This window comes from Trachurus japonicus, chromosome 17 (assembly GCF_045865225.1).
Source record: "Trachurus japonicus isolate A0001 chromosome 17, Traja_1.0".
Taxonomy (NCBI): Eukaryota; Metazoa; Chordata; class Actinopteri; order Carangiformes; family Carangidae; genus Trachurus; species Trachurus japonicus.
In genome coordinates, this window is record NC_140923.1 from 1,217,627 (window position 1) to 1,228,383 (window position 10,757).

The following is a 10,757-nucleotide window of genomic DNA, read 5'->3' on the forward strand; positions in this document are numbered from 1 at the left end:
ATCTAGTTCAAAGTATGTGAAATGAAAGGGTTCAAAGTGCAGATTCTGAAGAAGATGGTCGTCAGCATTCACACCGAGAGAGAAATTAAGGATAGTCATAGTGTTAAACATCTGGTGGATCTAATAGTTAAAATGTTACGACAACTAATTCATACCAAGTTCTTTTTCTGTGAGGAATTGCGTGGTTCTTTCAGCTACTCCTCAAAGTGTTCCACCTCCTCCAGTTAGCCAAAGGGAAACTGAATGCCGTCAGGTTCTTCAGTTGGAGCAGTTCATCAGCCATCCTCCCAGGGATCAAGCTGACCATTGCAGTCAGTTGTGTTAGCTGGTGCTTCATGTGTTGAAGTAGTTCCAGGATGTGGAATTCAGCAGCTGAGGGAGAGTGAGAGTGGAAGTTGGTTACTTGTTTATTGCCCAGCATAAACACAACATTATATTAAGAGGAATGATAGATCTGCAGATTGATGAAGTAATGATCACTAAGCTGATGTGGACTTAGGAAAAACAATTGTGGAAACTTACCAGAGCAAGGTATCTGCTCTACTTCTGATCGCCCCACTCTCAAAGATGGCCTGAAGAGTTCAGGAGTGTCTTGAGACCGACTGAGTGGTGTGCCGAGGATGAGGAGGGCTGCAATGATGGCGATGACCGATGATGAGGAGATGAGACTGGGCGTGGTGATGACCAATATGGAGATGATGGAGATGTCACCAAGTGTGATGAACGATGAGGAGACTGAATGGGGCTCAGAGATGACCAATTTGAAGATGGAATTTGGTGTCTAAATATGGGGTGTAAAGAAAGGAGAGACATGAAGAACTGGTGGAGTGAAGGCATAATCAACAGAAACATATAATAGGCTTCATGCACAGCTCCACTACTTCCAGAACTTAAACCGGCTCCTTTATTTCCTGTCTTACATTATAGGACAAACTGATTAATCCAGGTGTGTCTGACTCTGACCTCAGTAGTCACAACAGTGGTCAGACACACCTGGATTAATCAGATTGTCCTATAATGTAAGACAGGAAATAAAGGAGCCGGTTTAATGCCGCGTTCCAGGCAGGCTTTTGAACCCGTAAATCACGACTAACGACTTTGTAGCATTCTAGGCAACCTGTAACCCGTGCTTTTCCATAAGTTCAGTAAATAGTGGAGCTGTGCATAAAGCCTATTCACTTATTTTATAACAATAACTCAAAACAATCCAGTCATCTTTGATTTACCTTGGAGAAGATTCCCGGGGAGAAGACACTGGTGGTCGTGGAAGTGACCGTGGCCTCTCAGGAAGTGATGACTGGTAAGGGGATGGTGCTGGTGGTGCAGGGCACGACGAGGACTGCAGAGAATTAGATTTTGAAGGCTGTGGTGATCGGGCCAGGTTGTTTTGAGGAACCTCTTCCTTTAATCTGTATCACCTGAGCAGTGGCTATTAACACAAAAGAAAATTAATACCAAAGAAAATATCAACAATAAATATGACTGCTATTGAATGCCAGTTGGCATTAATAATTTCAATGCAAATGTGCAATTGCTCTGCCTTTTCCAATGGCAATGTTCTTCCAAATCATAAACCACAGACTGCTCACATCCCATCAAATATATCACGTTGAACAATGTTACCTACTGTTTCAATCTTTGCAGTAAAGGCATGACCACAAAATATCTACTTTATACTGCTGACTTGAATGATCAGACAGACATCCTGTGATAAATCCTATATTTAACATACCCTTTACAGCACAGCTGACACAACACATGCGGGAGAAGCAGTTGTGCAGGCGGATGTGCACAAAAACTTTAAAATGAATGCATGTTCTGAACCAAGCATAACTCACTTTTCGTAGCATTAAAGCTCATGTTACCGACATTATAATTAAAATTCAGTAAGGTTAAGCAGCCTTTGGCTTCTGAGCTGTGCTAAAATTAACTTTGACACTTCCCGATGAGGGCAGACACACAGTTTGATTCATGGTAAAGCTAATGTGTACAGGCTACATTAATGATAACAGTTTGTAAGTTATGCTAGTTGGTGCTTGAAAATGTTTGCACTGCTAACACTTTCACAGTCATGCAGTCCGAACAGAAACAGAGCCATTATGCCACTTGAACTGGATTTATGATGTGTGTATAGTTTGTTGTAACATTTTCAGTAAGAAACTGTAGCACGTTATGCTAACGCTAACACGCTAACGCTAGCAATGCTAAATTGTCTCTCATTCAAAAGATAACTTTAATGAGAGCCCAAGAATGAAAGAGAAAAACATACCAAAACTTTCAAGTATTTTTTTTTTAAATAAAAGGACTTACTTTGAATGTTTCTCACTCCTCATGAGCCACTGATCCACACCTGCTGCTTGCTGTCCTCCCGATGTCCAACTGCTGCTTGCTTTTTTTTTTTTTTTTTAACTGCCGCTTGCTCTGCTCGCTGCTGTGACGTCATGCGGACGGTTAAATTTCAAATCGTGGGCGCGTTTGAATTTTTTTTTTAAAAATCGCGGATCTGCTCTGCTTTAGGGTTTTAATATTGAGCATTTTTCTGGGAGAGTTGTTGAAAGTTGTAATTCATAGTGGTTAAGACCACTATTCAATTGCTATGGCATAGCCATCTTAATTGCTCAATATTAAAATTCATATAAAAAGTAGACCTATTGCCCAGTGGCTGTTGTTTAAATATTTGAATTTTGAAATGATGCCCAGCTGGAGCCCACTTATTACCCATGATTAGTTTAGCCCATCTACTGCCCATATGGGTTGCCCATGTGGGTCCCAACAACAAAGCCCACTCTGAGCCCATGCCCAGCTAAAGCCCAACTTGCCCAAGTGACCCACATAGCAAAAGGAGTCCGCCTGCAGCGCGGCTTCCGGAACGGACCCGCGAAACGGACCCGTATCGGAGTCCACTTGCACTCCGTGACGGATCCGCTACGAAGGCGGATCGCGGACCCGTCCTGGATCCGCGCTGCATCCGGTCCGCATCCGCGATTTAAATCATACCTCCGCGGCGGGTCCGTTCGGGGCCCGCAAATCCGCCGCGGATCCGCAACGGACTCATAATAACCCTCTGGCCCGGATCCGTTTGGGACCCGCAACGGACTTATAAATTACCTCTGGCCCGGGTCCGTTCGGGACCCGCAAATCCGCCGCGGATCCGCAACGGACGCAAAAAAAACCTCTGGCCCGGGTCCGTTTTGGACCCGTTCATCATTTTCAAAATCTCCATAAAATAGCTTAAACTAAAACTATAACTATGCCTAGCCTAGACTTCTACACCAAGCTTAAATCTGCATTGCCTTGCATTTTTAACCCAACACTATTGTCAATATACAGAAAAGGTTCAAGTCAAGACATCAATTTACTGTACAAAATGAGGCTACAACTTCAATGAAATGTGAAGCTAAAATATCAGAAAATGAATAACTGGTGAACGACAAGAAGTTCAATACAAATATTGTTTATTCTTTTAAAGTACATGCTACTGGGGTTCTCGCGTGGATGGAGGCGGGACACGTCTCCTCGCTGCACAATCTGCCGCAAGGTGGATGGCGTGTTTGGTCACCTCGTCATCTGTGGCTGACCTGTCACTGTATTTTTTCTTACAGCACCTGTAATCAAACAGACAGATATATAGGGAGTCAAGGTCATACCATGTTTAATTTCGAGCAAAAAGAAAAGAAGACATCAAACGTTAAAAAAAAAAAAAAAACAGCTGATCGCTTATGTGACAGGGTGAGGGTAAATAAAGTTCAGTTCAGTTCAGTTTTATTCATGTCCCGAGGGAAATTGGATTTGCAGCAAGCATTACAGACACAAGACAAAAAAGACAGCATCCAAGACATCAACATGCATTAAAAAACAGTACGAGTAATAGAAACATACTACTAATAATAAATTACTGTTGATAATAATAATAATAATAATAGCATACATAATACATAATGCTCTGCGCAAGTGAGAATGCAAAAGTCTACACAGTGCATTAAAGTGCATAGTGCTGCAAGAATTGGAAATAAAAATAAAAATAAAATAAGATAAACAACACTTAATACCCAAGTGCATTTAAGTGCAGAGGCCTGAGAGAATAACCAAGCCTAGCCCAAGAGATTAAGCCTGTCTATAGCAGCAGGGATAAAGGAGACCCTGGCACGCCGCGTTCTGGTCTTGGGCATCCTAAAACGGCGTCCAGATGGAAGGAGGTCAAACTCCTGAAACACAGCTGATGTGAGCGCAGACCTGTCAAAATGCCCTGTCCTGCGTCAGGTGTAACTTAATATGAACGCGGCTCAAAGCGCCTCTCACGGTGACCAAGCTCAGATAAATACATTGGATCAGCTGTAGTTTATCGCGTGTCCTCCCGCATAAAGCCGCAATATACCGGAGCTCCTAAAAAAAACGCTACGTGCGGCGGAGCTGAAAACAGCTGAGTTCTCCTCTACTACAGCTGAACAGCTGACATGTGGTCAAGACGTACAGAGACCTGTCACAGTGTCACCTAAACTTCAACCTCAGACTGTCTGCTTCCCAGATGATCACACAGGGAGAGCATGAATGTGTGATGAGTTGTGTTACAGAGTCCTGTATCAATGTTTAGGCTTATTCGTCAGTGCTTTATGTTGTCATGATAACACCTAAGCCTCAAATGGCCGTCTGGACCTTCTTTTGCTAATTTAACTATAAAAGGCCCTGAAAATGTCCTGGAAGTAAGTGCTTTTGCCCATTTTTTCTAAACACTTGGAGCTTTCAATGTTAGGCAGTTATTTGTCATTCACTAGATGTTAAAAAAGTGTTTTAGCTGTTTTAAATGAAGAAAAACCAAAAAACGGAATTTGATTTTACAGATTTATTCAGTGAAAAACAGTGTAATTGGACAGATTGAACAGATATTGCATATTAAAATTGAAAATAGAACTATATAAAACATATTTACAACATTTCTCTTTTAGATTTTGATTGTCAATGTGCAAAAACAGAAACATAATATAACTATATACAGGCGTTTTTTCCCCCTCTCCTCTCTCCTCACTTGCTGCTTTCACTTTTGGTGAAACTGCCAGTGACAGTTTCTGTCTGGCTGCAGACACAGGCCCACATTGCAGGCTCTCTCTCACTTTCTCTCTCTCTCTTCCTCTTCCTCTTCCTCTCCCAGGTCTTTCATTTGATGGCTGCTCCTCATCACAAGACAAACTGAAAGTAGTAGAGAAAAATATTCAGCTATCACACTCACTACATAGTACAAATTAGGCATGGTACATGTGTAAATAAACACACAGAGACAGACACACACACACATAGAGACAGACAGACAGACACATAGATACACAAACAGAGAGAGAGAGACACACACACATAGAGAGAGACAGACAGACAGACACATAGATACAGATACAGAGAGACACAAACAGAGAGAGAGACACACACACACACAGAGAGAGACACAGACAGACACATAGATACAGATGCAGAGAGACAGACAGACACATAGATACAGATGCAGAGAGACACAAACAAACAAACAAACAAACAAACAAACAAACAAACAGAGAGTGAGACACACACACACACACACACACAGAGAGAGAGGGACAGACAGACACAGGCACACACACAAATCAGGACTTGCTAGCCTACACTATGCTAAAAAAAAAGTCACCTAGCAATACTTCGTCATGCCCACATTTACAAATAACGTAAAAATACACATACACTGTACAGTCTTACTGACTACCGACTTACTAGTTGATTTACACATATGATAACGGGACAAAGTAAAAACTAAATGCTAGTGAACTTTTCTCTGGATGAATGAAGCTCTCTCATCTAGAAATTCAACACGGAAATTCAAACGGTCTGACATTACCTTTCTTCGCCAGAAATCGCTCCATCAGCTGCTCCGTTGCTCTCCAACCCGTCTCTAAACCTCAGTGGGGTGGTAATTACTCGAGATGATCGTCTTCTATCCATGTTTTTGTTTGTGTTTCGCCGCTCTGCTCCTGTCACTGCCGCTACCTCACTTCCGCCGACTCGCTCCGCCGTGTCTGTGTGTGTGTGCGGGGAGGGAGACAAAGGGGCGGAGGCGCGGGCTTCCTACAGCAGCGGGGATGTGATTACCGTAATGGCGACATGTTGGCTGTAAAGCGCAACTTCTCAGCTCTCAGTCGCCATTTTATTTTTTCAGATCGAACAAAGGGTCGCGTATTTACGGTAATGTAAAGCGCGCATGCGCAAACGTGTCGGCGCCGACACGTTCGGTTTAAAAGGCCTATATGCTGAGAAATAAGATTGTAAATAAAACAAATCCTACAGGGAAGACCAATTTATGTTTAACGAATCAAATATTGTTTTGGTCATAGTAACTGATAATAAATAGGCTATGTTTAATTCTCTCTCTCACACTTTGAGAGTTTGCGGTGCTGACGAATGTAGTCCGGTTAGTTGGCTGGGGTCACGAAAATAAAGCGTTTTACTTCTCAAAACAATATGCGTTCAAAAGAGTGATACATTTGCATCACAAAACCGTTGTCCACAAAAAAGTCTGACCTCACAATCGCTTGCTGCTATTTTCAGTGCAGTATCACTGCGCGCTGCCGCCTGTAGACGGCTGTGCGCATTTCCACCAGCTGTTTCATGGAGTTTATTGCTCGGATAGTTCACATAAACATATCTGATTATGACACAAGTGATGAAGCCATCCCTTGTTTTAGCACAGAGCCAAGGGGAGACCTTTATGAACCTGATGTGATGCTGAACCTCGTCAGATGGAGTTAGAACGGGCAGACACAGAGAGGAGGGACAGGGAAGCAACAAGCTGAAGTTAGACCACAGCTGCAGCTGTGACAGACAGGGTGACCGGGTGATGATCAGTAATGCAGCGCAGTCCGTGATGGAAGATCAGCCCGACAAATGTACACACTATCAGGACGATTATTTTTTCTTGCCGTTATAAAATAGCGAGCCTACACACCAGCCACGTCCACTCTGTTAGCTGGCTCAGCTGACCGGTGGTCAGATGGTGGTTAGATCTTCACATGTTGAACAAAGTGCATCCAAACGCCAGGCTAAAGAAAGAGCGAGGATCCTCTGACAGCTGCAGGTGAGCTACACGTCAGCTGGCTGCAGAGGAGTGCTGTTCTTTTTTTTTTTCCAGCAGCACCATCCTTGGAGGTGATGCACGCTGTCTGTCTGTATATTTGTTGGTCTGATCTTCCACCATGGACTGCGCTGCAACGATCACTCTTCTCTGCTCTAACCTCTTTCCTACAGTCTATGGAACTCCATCTGATGAGGTTCAGCATCACATCAGGTTCATAAAGCTCTCCCTTTAGCTCTGTGCTAAAACAAGGGTATAGATAGATATCGAAAGACCCGAACTATCCCTTTAATGAAAAATAAACACACACTTTGATATTAAGAGCACTACCATATTATCCTACAACTTAGCTGACTGTAAAGTAATTACAATGAGTAGATGTTTTAAAGTTTATATAAAATACGAAAGATAACATCTCAACATACTAAACCTAAGTAATAGCTACTTACCACATACTCTCAATAGATTCTCCGGGTCCTCATTCAGGTAAACGCAGAGGGTCTTTAGGACGCATTCTCTTCCCAGATCCACGTCGTCATCCTACGGCAGAAAAGCAGAGGCACAAGTTGTGTTGTTTGAGTTCATGTCTGTGAAAATTCTCATTTGTCCTGGTAAAAGGCATTTTTGTCTTGAAGACAATCAGTTGTTACACCCCCAACCCAGAGAATGTATTTACTTCATCCATTGGTGCAATGATGCCCCCTATTTCTTTTTCATTACTGAGTAATTTTTTAAAAATTATGTACATAAATGAAAACAAACAAACTCAGAAAACAACAAATGATTTAGTAATACTCACCACTACTGCAGAGCCTTTGACACAGCACCCTGAGACATGTCAAATATTGCACAGCAACTGAACACCCTTTACACTGCCACATTCACTAGAGAAAGAAAGACAAATGGAAATTGGTTTAGTTTGTGGTGCCATATTATTTTGTGTTGTAATGAAGACTGATTATTAGACATATCTCTCCAAAATAGTTTCAACAAAAAAAATGAACATTAGAATCTTAAAGGCAATTGGACTTGCAGTAATTATCTTTACTTACAATATTAAAAAAGGAATAATATCATAAAAGAAGGTCAGACAACAAATGTAGCCTACAGGGACATCGATCTGCATCACCTGTTACAACAGAGCTGCGCAAAAGAGAAAAAGTGATCGCCCCCGAGAGCATTGTAATCATATCGGTTAACAAGCGTTGGTTATCATCAGTCAGAAAAAAAATTCAAAATGTGCATCCCGAAAACCAACAAAAGCAATTGAATAGTAGGCTAATACTCACCACTACACAGCAGCACCCAGAGACATGTCAAATATTGGCCTAGCTGGAGGATTATCTACACAGTAAAAAATAGAAAAAATGTTGAAAAAAAGTCAAGTATGTGGGTGTGTAGACAACATAAACTCAAGGCAGGACATAGAAGACACAAAATAGCTAACTTTAGTTGACTTAAGCTTAGCAAAAATGACAGCCCTCATTATTTAAAAAAAAAAGTTAAAAAAAAGAAAAGAAAAGCTGTGTGCCCGCCCCTCCTCCCCAGCGAATTAAACATAGCCTATTTATGACCAAAACAATATCTGATTATATTTGATTCATTAAACACAAATTATTGGTCTTTCCTGCTTGATTTACAATCTTGTTTCTCAGCATATCATCATAAAGCACTGACAATCTTAAACATTAATATTGCCAGTGTGCATGGCATGTGTGAGTGTGTTTGTACTGCTGCTGTAACTTGTGAATTTCCCCGTCGTGGGATGAATAAAGGCAGAGGGAGTGCTGCTGTACTGTATATCAGCACGGGTGTGCGGCCTCGTGCCTACGACCGAATCACACCCGTGCTGATATGTACAACAGCGCCGTTAGCCGCTCGGCTAGCGAAAAGTCACGGAGAATTACGACATGAGGAGCAAAGAGAGGCTTAAAAAAGTCATTCTAAACTCCGTAACGTTGGAGTTGGTTGCCCTCTTCATAAACATTACGGTGTTTTTTATTTTTTAAATAAAAGCCGAGCGGCTAGTTAGTTTTAAAGAAAAGAAAATAATTATTAAAAAAAAAAAAAACACCGTAATGTGTATGAAGAGGGCGACTCGTAATTACTGGGAGTCGGAACACCGGGCATAGCCTACTTAAATCGAGGAAATGGGAGGTCGAGGTCGGAGAAATAGCAGCTAAGTTACATAAGTTACCGCTAGCATAGGCTAACGTTACACAGCATAACAGCTGCGATACATTAAAACAGATAACCATAACGTTACCAAATAACAATGTGTGTTTTTTTAGTCACACAACCACAACATATTCTCCCGAAATTGCTATCCCATTTTAAAACAAAATAGCTACAGACGTGCATCATCACATCTCAACTAGAAGCTAACCTAGCCTGTTGCACAAAACTACAAAAGTTCTAACAGTGCTAATATCAAACAACGTCATTACAAGCATTAATATACATGACGATTAAAAACACAAAGGCCAATGTTTACTGTGAATGTCGCAATACATCAATAAATCAATAAACTTACTAGAGGCTTCAGCACAACCGTGTCCCAGCAAAGAAAGATGACTCCTCTAGTCTCGGCTCGGTGTGGACTACTGTGTTCGACCGTTACAGTAAAGGCGCGTCCGTGTCCACACGTCCGACACGGGTCCGTTCGGGATCCGCTGTTTGACGGTAGAATAACGGCTCTGCCTGGAGGCGGGGCTGATCCTCTAGGCGGCGGCCAAACGAGTGTGACAGTCACGCGGGTTTGGTGACTTGAATGCGGATCCGCGTCGGAGTCTCCTGCTGTGTGGGGAGGCCCACGTGGGCCCCAACTGGACGTGTTTGCAGGGCAACCTCTGATAGAGCGCTGTATATAGGACGAATCGCCTTGTTGTTTACAACTACTTCCTGGTAGAAAACCAGCATGAGAACAATAGTGACGGACGAGAGTTTCGCTATATTTATCTACTTTTTCATGTTACTATATCACCGTTTAGACTAATCTGATGTTTGTAAAGTTTATAAAACCAATGATTGGACAAACATTACTATTTACATGTGCACATTTTTGTAATTAAGTTAGTCATGGGGGGTCATGCCTATGTTCCCACAGCCCTATGTTCCCTCAGCCCTATGTTCCCTCATTTCTAACTTTTGTTGTCACTGAAAATTAGGCCCTATGTTCCCTCAGCCCTATGTTCCCACCATTGGTTGGGTTTAGGCCATGAAGAAAAGAGTTGGTTAAGTTTAGTAAAAAGACCAGGTAGAGGCTAACGGTTAGCTACCTGTTTAACTTTAATAACTCAGTGACTCAATAAACGCTCCATGAAAAAATATTTTCTCCAGGGGATATCTGAGTTCCAACATGACTGAGCTAACTGGTGTAGTTTCATGTCGTGTCCCACAACGGGAGGGTTTTAACAGCTGACGTCCTGCTGTTAGCTTAGCTACCGCCGTTAGTTTAGCTACCGTTAGCTTAGCTACCGCTGTTAGCTTAGCTACCGTTAGCTTAGCTACCGCCGTTAGCTTAGCTACCGTTAGCTGTCCCTGTCAGCTGCAGCCACTGATGCTTTCTAGACACTGTGATTCCCCCAAACTGAATAAATACAACACATAGCAACACAAACATGTTTCTTCAATCATTTCAGATTTGTCTAAACGGTGATAGGGCGTGAAA

The 10,757-nt window shown here is 42.2% G+C and overlaps 2 long non-coding RNA genes across 2 annotated transcripts; both read right to left on the reverse strand.

Moving 5' to 3' along the window:
- Positions 1–179: 179 nt before the first annotated feature.
- On the reverse strand, positions 180–2,371 carry LOC146969674 (uncharacterized). Its single transcript, XR_015038079.1, has 4 exons — positions 2,311–2,371; positions 1,227–1,429; positions 523–781; positions 180–372 (listed from the first exon to the last, which is right to left on the reverse strand). It is a non-coding gene; the product is annotated as an uncharacterized LOC146969674 (long non-coding RNA).
- Positions 2,372–7,915: 5,544 nt separating this feature from the next.
- On the reverse strand, positions 7,916–9,818 carry LOC146969675 (uncharacterized). Its single transcript, XR_015037992.1, has 3 exons — positions 9,621–9,818; positions 8,377–8,431; positions 7,916–7,971 (listed from the first exon to the last, which is right to left on the reverse strand). It is a non-coding gene; the product is annotated as an uncharacterized LOC146969675 (long non-coding RNA).
- Between the last annotated feature and the right edge of the window lie 939 nt (positions 9,819–10,757).